The sequence below is a fragment of the Atractosteus spatula genome (genome assembly GCF_055471065.1).
Source record: "Atractosteus spatula isolate fAtrSpa1 chromosome 10 unlocalized genomic scaffold, fAtrSpa1.hap1 SUPER_10_unloc_7, whole genome shotgun sequence".
Taxonomy (NCBI): Eukaryota; Metazoa; Chordata; class Actinopteri; order Semionotiformes; family Lepisosteidae; genus Atractosteus; species Atractosteus spatula.
The window spans coordinates 1,054,198-1,066,571 of NW_028296627.1; the positions used below are offsets into that span (position 1 = coordinate 1,054,198).

The 12,374-nt window shown below is 50.5% G+C and overlaps 1 non-coding gene and 1 pseudogene across 1 annotated transcript; one reads left to right on the forward strand and one right to left on the reverse strand.

Annotated features, from left to right (window-relative positions):
* The first annotated feature begins 2,357 nt into the window (after positions 1–2,357).
* On the forward strand, positions 2,358–2,476 carry LOC148811849 (5S ribosomal RNA; annotated as a pseudogene).
* Positions 2,477–3,100: 624 nt separating this feature from the next.
* On the reverse strand, positions 3,101–3,264 carry LOC148811850 (U1 spliceosomal RNA). The gene has a single exon (XR_016086373.1). It is a non-coding gene; the product is annotated as a U1 spliceosomal RNA (small nuclear RNA).
* Positions 3,265–12,374: the final 9,110 nt, after the last annotated feature.

Genomic DNA, 12,374 nt, shown 5'->3' on the forward strand with positions numbered 1-12,374 from the left:
GTAATAATAATATAGTGTGTGATCCACTGTCCTAGCCTGGGGAACAGACAGTCAGCCCGTCTCTCATTAATAATAATACAGTGTGTGATCTCCTGTCCCAACCTGAGGAACAGATAGGAGTGAGCCGGTTTCTCAATAATAATAAAGCAGATTATGATCTCCTGTCCCAGCCTAAGGAACAGTCAGGAAAGAGCAGGTCTCTCGATAATAATAATACAGTGTGTGATCTCCTGTCCTAGCCTGAGGAACAGACAGTGAGCCTGTCTCTCAATAATAATAATACAGTGTGTGACTTCCTGTCCAAGCCTGAGGAACAGACTGTGAGCCAGTCTCTCAAAATAATAAAAATACAGTGTGTGACCTCCTGTCCCAGCCTGAGGAAGAGACAGTGAGCCTGCCTCTCAATTATAATAATACAGTGTGTGACCTCCTGCCCCAGCCTGGGGAACAGTGAGCCAGACTCTCAATAATAATAATACAGTGTGATCTCCTGTCCCAGCCTGAGGAACAGTGAGTCTGTCTCTCAATAATACAAATACAGTGTGTGATCTTCTGTCCCAGCCTGAGGAACAGACAGTGAGTCTTTCCCTCATTAATAATAATACAGTGTGTGACTTCCTGTCCAAGCCTGAGGAACAGAGAGTGAGCCTTTCCCTCAATAAGAATAATACAGTGTGTGACCTCCTGTCCTAGCCTGAGGAACAGACAGTGAGCCTGTCTCTCAATAATAATAATACAGTGTGTGACCTCCTGTCCCAGCCTGGGGAACAGTGAGCCAGACTCTCAATAATAATAATACAGTGTGATCTCCTGTCCCAGCCTGAGGAACAGACAGTGAGCCTGTCTCTCAATAATAATAATACAGTGTGTGATGTCCTGTCCCAGCCCAAAGGAAGAGACAGTAAGCCTATCTCTCAATTATATTAATAAACTGTTTGATCTCCTGTCCTAGCCTGAGATACAGACAGTGAGCCTGTCTCTCAGTAATAATAATAAAGAGTGTGATCCACTGTCCCAGCCTGGGGAACAGACAGTCAGTCCGTCTCTCAATAATAAAAAAACAGTTTGTGATCTCCTGTCCCAGCCTGAGGAACAGACAGTGAGCCTGTCTCTCAATAATAATAACAATAATAATTATAATAATAATAATAGAGTGTGTGACCACCGACAATGGCCACAAAGCCGGGGAATGGCACCTGTAAAGTGTTAATTGGGGCACAGGAACAGCCCGTCTTGTCTCGGGGGCCGGCTTCAAAGACAATACAGCAAACACAACGGGGCGGGGGAAGAAGACGACACGACACATGCAGGTACATTCAGTTCCGGCCGGAACGAGTCATTTGTCAGTGTTTTCAAGTGCTGGGAGCCGAGTAATCCTTCGCTTGTATCGTTTCTCCCCGGTGACTAGATCTCACCCTGCGACTCTCGACTGGGCTCACCCACGGCAGCCCAGCAGGTGTGAGCCTAGCTGGCACCCGGATGGGAGATTCCCCCCGGAAAAGCTCAGGTTGCTGCTGCTCCTGCAAGAGGTGTGACTGGGACCAGTAGGGAGCGCTCACCCTGCGGTCTGTGTGGCTTTCTTATGCCCCAGCATCCTGATGGCAACACTCTGCTGCACAAACAGGCGCCGCTCTTCGGGGGAGGCGTAAAACCGAGGTCCCGACCCTCCTTGGCCATTAAGAAATTCCAAGGCGTCTCTCAAAAAGAGATGCCGGAGGTGTCACTCTGGTGTTAGTGTTCCCCTTTACCAATCAGTCGGGGTCTCCTCCTAATCAGCGTCTCATATGTAACAATCAATGACGAGGCCCCCCTGTCCTGCGATATTGTACTTGTCTCCTGGCCGCTGGCTGGCGCCGTGAGATTTAGTACTTGCGCAAGAGACCGGGGGCAGAGCGCGAACGCGGTCCCCCGCCCCCCGCAAAGTGTGCGCTCCAGGTTCCCTCTCGGGGCTCTGCAACACAGCGGAAAGGCAGCGAGAAGGAGCCTCTTGCTCTGACGCCGCAAGGCCACAAGAGGGCGGAGGCGCCGCGCGCCCGGCCGACGTGTTGGACTGGTGCGCTTTATGTGCTGAAATAAACACGCGACAGCCCAGAAATGTTTTCAGAGTGCTGTGCACTGGAGGTTTTTGTCTTGTGAAGACTTGCCTTGTGCTCCTCCGAGCAGTTTGTTTGTTCTCCTCCAGTGCGGGACAAGCCAACACAAGGGAGCACATTCGCCAACATCCAGGTACGCAATGCGATTTGGAAAGAAGCTCCTTTCCAAAGAGTTGCACACGAACGATCCTTCAGTCCCGCTCGGGGGGCACGGAGCCCCAGCCACACACAGCTTCAAGTAGCGAGTCAGGCGTCATGGCTTTCGCTTGCGGCCACACCACCCTGTACGCGCCTGATCTCGTCTGATCTCGGAAGCTGAGTAGGGTTGGGCCTGGTTAGTATTTGGATGGGAGACCGCCTGGGAATGCCAGGTGCTGCAAGCTTTTGCTCTCTCGGCCAGCAGGGGTCGCCGTTGGTACCGTAGGCTTTGGGAGGAAAACCTGGAGGATGGAAAGGTGATCTATAGCCTCATCTCTAGAGATGTTTTGTTGCTATGGCATGTGTGTGACCCATATAAAAAAAAAAACCCGTTTGTAAAACAAATATCGAAGCTGCCTCTAAATCTGCAAATGAAGATGAGTCGATAAACCACTTGTTTTTCGTATAACTATACATATATTCATTTATTACTGATTTCATTCATTGAGCACGGATACAATAGAGGTACAGCCATTCACTGTTTGACATGTCTGCACTGCTACAGAACCTAGCAATCAGAAAACGGGTGAAACTGTCTTGAGAATTAGCATACAGTACCGAGGCCCCCATGACCAAATAAAGGCTAACCTCGATAATCAGCCTAAATAATGCAGATTACAGCAAAACGACTGACTTTGAAAAGGGAATGAATGTCCGGAAGGAGTAGTGTAACCAGCTTGAAATGCTTCTCCGGACCTCTAACTAAAAGAAACCGGGAACCAGCAGTGGCATCGACTCCTTTCGAACTGGGATTCTATCGCAGCTTGTGGTGTCGTAACTCTTCCGTATCCGATATGGACCAAGCACATCAGGGGAGAGCGCGAACGCAGTCCCCCACTACCAGAAATTATGCAGTCGAGATTCCCACATTTGGGGAGTTCGCAGGGGTCAGCACAGCCGGAGTGCAATGGCCGAGCCTCACCCTGGGTGAACCTCCTTCTTGATCAAGGTATCTCCCCTGCCAGGTAAGTATGAGTTGTACAAGCCCCTGCAAGTGGCCCGCACCCACAGCAAAAAGCGCGCAGCCTAGACCAGCTCCTCGCCCCGCATCGCCACCGCATAACAACGCCTGAAGAAGACCCAGGCAGGTCGAAACGCCGCGACACAAAGAAAAGCAAGATTGCCTTTTCACGGAGCCATAGACTCTACAGAGGTAAATTGCCTAACAGTGGAAACCTAACGGTGCCAACGAAGCTTTATGAACGAAGCTTTTTTTATTTTTTTAAGTATGGATCGTTATGGTATGCGTCAACCCAGAGTTGACAACGCACGCTGCCTTACGGTCACTCCCCACACCGCCACCCACACCGCCTACACACCAAACCACACCACATCAGACACATCAAACAGACAGGATACCTTCCAACTAGGAACCAGGATCATCTACAAAATGATCCAGACAGTCAACCACCTAAAAAACACAGCAGTTTCCGGAGGGGAGAACCAGGCACCCGCCAGCCTACGACGGAAGACAGAGGAACTCAAGCACCTCATAAGACCGGCCAACCCAACCGAACTCACATGTTTGAAGCTAGTAAGCAATGCCAAAAACTGGCTCCACACCACATTGCAGATCCTCGAAGAGCACTACGAGGAAACTCTCACACATCTGTCCAGACGACTGGAGGACCTGGAGCTTCCCGGCTGGGAACAAGCTTTCGCGGTTGCCTCCAACTGGGCAAAGAAAAATTATGGGAGGAAAATACAGAAGGACACGTTGGACCATACACAAGCTATGGTTACTGCTACACTTAGCAACAAGGAATCCACTATCCCCACGTCTCCAAACAGATTCCAAATACTCGACACACTAATCAGGGAAGAGGTAAATGGCTCAGAAGAGACATACGTAACCCAGGCAGAATCCCTTCCAGAACCAGTGAAGAGACACTGGGAAAGCAGACATCCAACCCAGAAATCTGGCCCCATGAGAGCCAGAGCATATACTCCAGAAATAGATTACTTTCCTCCAATCCCCAGGCCACAAAGGATCCGAAGAGAGCAGAGAAGCAAGAAGACAGAGAAGACTTCATACTACCTTTCCACAAGGCCTGAACATCAGAAAATAAAGTGGGAGGGTTTCAGTCGTTGGAAGGAGAGTGCAACACTCCTTGTCCCAGATGGTCCCTTCTTAGAGAAAATCTAGGAGAAAGAGCTTTGTTCCCCTACCCTAACCCTAATACTAACACTGACATTAACCCTGATCCTAACCCTGACCCTGGTCCTAACCCTAACCCTAATCTTAACCCTGACATTAACCCTGATCCTAACCCTGACTCCGACCCCGACTATTACCCCCCCACACCAGCACCAGCCCAACCAAGATACAGACCACACCGACATGACAAGACCACAAGAAAGCTAATGGACAGGAAGCTGGAAACCCACAAACGCTGGCTCTGCATAGGGGACTCCAATTTATCAAGAATACCCCCCTATGAAAATCCAGATCTACAGATAGAAAGCTACCCAGGAGCATCATTTTACAATGCAGCAAACCTCCTACAACACACCCCCCGGAACACAGTAGTGGAGAAAATCATTCTATCCTTTGGAATCAATAACAAGGCACAAAAAGCAAAGGAAACAGCTATCAAACAACTATGACAGATGCTACGGGAGGCTAAGGGAACCTTCCCATCTGCAGAAATATACATCCCACTGATTAATTACTCCAGAGACCAGGAAAAACCTGGACACAATAAACAATCACATACAGCAAAACATGCCATACCTCCCCAAACTGGAAGAAGCTCTTTTCAAGACAGAAAGAGATGGAATTCACTGGACCACCGCAACAGCTAAAAAAATGCTAGACCACTGGTCACAACATTTAAACTGGTAAGCCCCAAAGCCGCAGAACAAGATGGGGACAAGAACAACAAAAATATTGTAAATCTAAGCAACAACTTCCACCCCACAACTGAACAAATAAACCTCCTCAATAAGAGCTTATCATTTGTCCCCACAGTAGGGACAAAGAAAGGTTAGAAAACCAGACTGAAAAGCAAAATCCGACAATACCACCGTCGCCTTAAACTGACCGCCTTCTTTGAGGATAAAGACACCGACACAGAAAGGGTTCCCTTCCTGCCTAAATCCAGTTGGGAACCAAGGGAAAACCAACTGCCACCAGAAATCCAGGAAATAATTCAAGAGGACAACAGAATTCTACAAAAACTCCGACCATACAGGGACTCACACAACATAACAAAGGAGGAACCCGTAGCCTTAAAACATTTAAAGGAAAACAAACATATAGTCATAAAACCAGCAGACAAAGGGAGTGCAATAGTTATCATGGATAGAGAAAAATACATTGCAGAAGCACACAGACAATTAAATAATCAGAAACACTATACTACATTGGAAGAACCGCTGTACAAACAAACAGCACTAGAAATAGGGCAAATCCTACAAACTCTGGTTGAATTAAAACACCTAACCAAAAAACAGGCATTCTACCTAAGAGGAGAGGAATCACCACGACCGAGGATTTTCTACCTCCTCCCAAAAATTCATAAAGCCCCAGAAACATGGCCACTCCACTACGAAATTCCACCTGGGAGGCCCATAGTGTCCGACTGCAACAGTGAATCCTACAGAATAGCAGAATATCTAGACCATTTCCTCAACCCCATTTCTAAACACCACCCAAGTTACATCAAAGACACCTATGACTTTGTAGCCGAAGTCAAAAATGCTACAATACAACAGGAAGCCTTCCTGTTCACCATTGACATTGACAGTTTATACACCAACATTGAAACTACGGAGGGACTGAAAGCAGTATTTCTCAAATACTCTGACCGCAACAGACCAGAAACACAAATTCTGAAGCTATTGGAAATTAGCCTCAACAAAAACGATTTTGAATTTGAAGAGCAATACTACTTACAAATAAAAGGAACTGCTACGGGGAAACGCTTTGCTCCGGCCTATGCTGACATCTATATGGCCCATTGGGAAGCCACAGTATTCCCAAAATGTACACACAAACCTACACACTACTTCAGGTACCTTGACGACATCTGGGGAACGTGGACGCACGGCCCACAGTCCTTTCAAGAATTCATTAACACTCTCAACACACACCACAGGTCCATTAAACTCAAATACACCAAGCATGAAAACCAGATAGACTTCCTAGACACCACCACATACAAGGGTTCCTCCTTCAACAACACAGGCAAACTGGACATCAAGGTATATTTCAAAGACACGGACACACACGGCTTACTGCACAAAGACAGCTTCCACCCAAAACATACTTTCAAAGGACTGGGAAAATCACAACTCCTACGCTTCCACAAAATCTGCACACAACAACAAGACTTTGAGGAAGCCAAACACACACTCTTCCAAGCCCAAGCTCTACGCCCGAGAGGATATACACAAAGATTCCTCAGAAATGTGGCACAAACATTTCTAAACAGAAAAACACCTGATGACAGCAAAATAATCCCCCTCATCACAACATACTCCCAACTCAGCGGAATAACCAACCAAAAACTAAAGTCTACATTCACCACGATATTAGAAAACACAAACCTACTGAGGGAACACAAAATCATATCTGCATAACGAAAAAACAAAAACCTACAGGATTATTTAGTCCAAAGCAAACTAAAACCAGTACAAAACAGATCAAATACACCAAAAGCCAAACACTTCAAACAGAAAACAACGATCCAAAACAACAAAACCAAAGAAATCTTCCAGTTGCAAAGGGTGCTCTCAGAAAACACCAATAATGCTGTCTATGGCATCCAGTGCAAAACATGCGGGGTGACCTATGTGGGGGAAACGGGTAACTCCATCCGAACCCGACTGGCACAACACAGGTACAACATCCGGAACCAGCGGGAAAGGAGGACTCACCTGGTGGCACACTTCCTACAGCACGGGCTGGAAGCGCTGGAGGCCACAGGACTGGAGAGCAACCCCAACTGGACAGAGATGGAAAGAAAGAAAAAGGAAACGGAGTGGATCAAAAGACTTCATATTACCTTTCCACAAGGCCTGAACATCAGAAAATAAACTGGGAGGGTTTCAGTCGTTGGAAGGAGAGTGCAACACTCCTTGTCCCAGATGGTCCCTTCTTAGAGAAAATCTGGGAGAAAGAGCTTTGTTTCCCTACCCTGACCCTGTCGATACTGACGATTGCACCTAACCCTAACCCTGACGATACTGACGATCGTACCAAACCTAACCCTAACCCTGACAAAACCCGACGATCGCACCTAACCCTAACCCTGACGATAGTGACGATCATCCCTAACTCTGACCCTGACTCTGCCAGCAGCCATATCACCCTGCAACTAACAACTGGCAACCCACTGAAGTTAAGCAGGTGTGAGCCTGGTCAGTACCTGGATGGGAGACCTCCTGGGAAAGGTTGCTGCTGGAATAGGTATTAGTCGGGCCAGCAGGAGGCGCTCACCCTGTGGTCCACATGGGTCCTAATTGCCCCAGTATAGTGATGGGGACACTATACTGTAAACAGGTGCCATCCTTTGGATGAGACGTAAAAGCGAGGTCCTGACTCTCTGTGGTGATTAAAAATCCCAGGGCGTTTCCCGAAAAGAGTAGGGGTATAACCCCGGCGTCCTGGCCAAATTTCCCATTGGCCCTTACCAATCATGGCCTCCTAATAATCCCCATATATGAATTGGCTTCATTACTCTCTGCTCTCCTCCCCACTAATAGCGGATGTGTGGTGAGCATTCTGGTGCACTATGGCTGCCGTCGCATCATCCAGGTGGATGCTGCACATTGTTTGGTAGTAGAGGGGAGACACGATTGCCTGTAAAGCGGGTTGAGTGGAGTGTCCAAAAGAGCACTATGTAAGTGTAAGCAATTATAATTATTAATTAATTACTGCTTTACGCAGAGAGTGGCGGGGGTGGGATGTCAGAGCCATACGACACTTCTTTACGGAGAGAGTGGCGGGGGTGGGATGTCAGGGCCATACGACAGTGCTTTACACAGAGAGCGGTGGGGATGGGATGTCAGGGTCATAAGACACTGCTCTATGCAGAAAGTGGAGGGGGTGGGATATTAGGGCCTGACAACACTGCTTAACGCAGAGAGTGGAGGGGTGGGTGTCAGGGCCATACGACACTTCTTTACGCAGAGAGTGTCAGGGGTGGGATGTCAGGGCCTGACGATACTGCTTTACGCAGAGAGTGGCGGGGTTGGATGTCAGGGCCATACGACATTGCTTTACGCAGAGAGTGGTGGGGGACGGATGTCAGGGTCGTACGACACTGTTTACGCAGAGAGCGGAAGAGGTGGGATGTCAGGGCCATACGACAACGCTTTACACAGAGAGTGGAGGGGGTGGGTGTCAGGGCAACACGACTGCTTTACGCAGAGAGTGGTGGGGGTGGGATGTCAGGGCCTGATGATACTGCTTTACGCAGAGAGTGGCGGGGGTGGGATGTCAGGGCCCGATGAGACTGCATTATGCAGAGAGTGGCAGGTGTGTGTGTCAGGGCCATAAGACTGCTTTACGCAGAGAGTGGTGGGGGTGGGATGTCAGAGGCTGACGACAGTGCTTTACGCAGAGAGTGGTGGGGGAGATATGTCAGGGTCGTACGACACTGCTTTACACAGAGATTGGAGGGGGTGGGATGTCAGGGCTATACGACAGTGCTTTACGCAGAGAGTGGTGGGGGTGGGATGTCAGGGCCTGACGATGCTGCTTTACGCAGAGAGTGGTGGGGGTCGGATTTCAGGGCTTTACGACACTGCTTTATGCAGAGAGTGGAGGGGTGGGTGTCAGGGCCATACGACACTTCTTTACGCAGAGAGTGGCAGGGGTGGAATGTCAGGGCCTGACGATACTGCTTTACGCAGAAATTAGCAGGGGTGGGATGTTAGGGCCTGACGATACTGCTTTACGCAGAGAGTGGCGGGGGTTGGATGTCAGGGCCGTAAGACACCGCTTTATGCAGAGAGTGCAGGGGGTGGGGTGTCAGGGCCATACGACACTTCTTTATGCAGAGAGTGGTGGGGGTGGGATGTCAGAGCCTGACGACAGTGGTTTACGCAGAGAGCAGAGGAGGCAGGATTTCAGGGCCATACGACAGTGCTTTACGCAGAGAGTGGAGGGGAGGGATGTCAGGGCCTGACAACACTGCTTAACGCAGAGAGTGGAGGGGTGAGTGTCAGGGCCATACGACACTTCTTTACGCAGAGAGTGGCAGGGGTGGGGTGTCAGGGCCTGACGATACTGCTTTATGCAGAGAGTGATGAGGGTGGGATGTCAGGGCCTGACGAGACTGCATTATGCTGAGAGCGGAGGGGTGGGTCTCAGGGCCATACGACACTTCTTTACGTAGAGAGTAGCGGGGTGGGTGTCAGGGCCATACGAAACTGCTTTACACAGTGAGAGGCGATGGTGGGATGTCAGGGTCGTACGACACTGCTTTACGCAGAGAGCGGAGGAGGTGGGATGTCAGAGCCTGACGACACTTCTTTACGTAGAGAGTGGCGGGGATTGGATGTCAGGGCCTGACAACACTGCTTAATGCAGAGAGTGGAGGGGTGGGTGTCAGGGCCATACGACACTTCTTTACGCAGGGAGTGGCGGGGGTGGGATGTCAGGGCCATACGACAGTGCTTTACGCAGAGAGTGGCGGGAGTGGGATGTCAGTGCCTGACAACACAGCTTAACGCAGAGAGTGGAGGGGTGGGTCTCAGGGCTATATGAAAGTGCTTTACGCAGAGAGTGGTGGAGGTGTGATGTCAGGGCTTGACGACACTGCTTTCTGCAGAGAGTGGAGGGGTGGGTGTCAGGGCTATACGACAGTGCTTTCCTCAGAGAGTGGTGGGGGTGTGATGTCAGGGCCATACGACAGTGCTTTACACAGAGAGTGGTGGGGATGGGATGTCAGGGCTAGACGACATTGCTTTATGCAGAGAGTGGAGGGGTGCGTGTCAGGGCCATACGATACTACTTTACGCAGTTAGTGGCGGGGGTGGGATGTCAGGGCTAGACGACACTGCTTTATTCAAAGAGTGGAGGGGTGGGTGTCAGGGCTATACGACAGTGCTTTCCGCAGGGAGTGGTGGGGGTGGGATGTCAGGGCTTGACGACACTGCTTTATGCAGAGAGTGGAGGGGTGCGTGTCAGGGTTATACGACAGTGCTTTACGCAGAGAGTGGTGGGGGTGTGATGTCAGGGTCATACGACAGTGCTTTACACAGAGAGTGGTGGGGATGGGATGTCAGGGCCTGACAACACAGCTTAACGCAGAGAGTGGAGGGGTGGGTGTCAGGGCCATACGACACTTCTTTACGTAGAGTGTGGCGGGGGTGGGATGTCAGGGCTTGACGACACTGCTTTATGCAAAGAATGGAGGGGTGGGTGTCAGGGCTATACAACAGTGCTTTCCGCAGAGAGTGATGGGGGTGTGATGTCAGGGCCATACAACAGTGCTTTACACAGAGAGTGGCGGGGGTGGGATGTCAGGGCCATACGACAGTGCTTTATGCAGAGAGTGGAGGGATTGGTGTCAGGGCCATATGACACTGCTTTACAAAGAGAGTGGCGGGGGTGGGATGTCAGGGCCTGACAACACAGCTGAACACAGAGAGTGGAGGTGTGGGTGTCAGGGCCATACGACACTTCTTTACGTAGAGAGTGGCGGGGGTGGGATGTCAGGGCTTGACGACACTGCTTTATGCAGAGAGTGGAGGGGTGGGTGTCAGGGCTATACGACAGTGCTTTACGCAGAGAGTGGTGGGGGTGTGATGTCAGGGCCATACGACAGTGCTTTACACAGAGAGTGGCGGGGGAGGGATGTCAGGGCTTGACGATACTGCTTTATGCAGAGAGTGGTGGGGAGGGTTTCAGGGCCATAAGACACTGCTTTATGCAGAGAGTGGAGCGATTGGTGTCAGGGCCATATGACACTGCTTTACACAGAGAGTGGTGGGGGTGGGATGTCAGGGCCTGACAACACAGCTTAACGCAGAGAGTGGAGGGGTGGGATGTCAGGGCCATACGACACTGCTTTATTCAAAGAGTGGAGGGGTGGATGTCAGGGCTATACGACAGTGCTTTACACAGAGAGTAGTGGGGGTGGGATGTCAGGGCCATATGACAGTGCTTTACGCAGAGAGTAAAGGGGGTGGAATGTCAGGGCTTGACGTCACTGCTTTCAGCACAGAGTTGACTGGTGGGTGTCAGGGCCATACGACACTTCTTTACGTAGAGAGTGGCGGGGGTGGGATGTCAGGGCTTGACGACACTGCTTTATGCAAAGAATGGAGGGGTGGGTGTCAGGGCTATACGACAGTGCTTTCCGCAGAGAGTGATGGGGGTGTGATGTCAGGGCCATACAACAGTGCTTTACACAGAGAGTGGCGGGGGTGGGATGTCAGGGCCATACGACAGTGCTTTATGCAGAGAGTGGAGGGATTGGTGTCAGGGCCATATGACACTGCTTTACACAGAGAGTGGCGGGGGTGGGATGTCAGGGCCTGACAACACAGCTGAACGCAGAGAGTGGAGGTGTGGGTGTCAGGGCCATACGACACTTCTTTACGTAGAGAGTGGCGGGGGTGGGATGTCAGGGCTTGACGACACTGCTTTATGCAGAGAGTGGAGGGGTGGGTGTCAGGGCTATACGACAGTGCTTTACGCAGAGAGTGGTGGGGGTGTGATGTCAGGGCCATACGACAGTGCTTTACACAGAGAGTGGCGGGGGAGGGATGTCAGGGCTTGACGATACTGCTTTATGCAGAGAGTGGTGGGGAGGGTTTCAGGGCCATAAGACACTGCTTTATGCAGAGAGTGGAGCGATTGGTGTCAGGGCCATATGACACTGCTTTACACAGAGAGTGGCGGGGGTGGGATGTCAGGGCCTGACAACACAGCTTAATGCAGAGAGTGGAGGGGTGGGATGTCAGGGCCATGTGACACTGCTTTATTCAAAGAGTGGAGGGGTGGATGTCAGGGCTATACGACAGTGCTTTCCGCAGAGAGTGGTGGGGGTGTAATGTCAGGGCCATACGACAGTGCTTTACACAGAGAGTAGTGGGGGTGGGATGTCAGGGCCATATGACACTGGT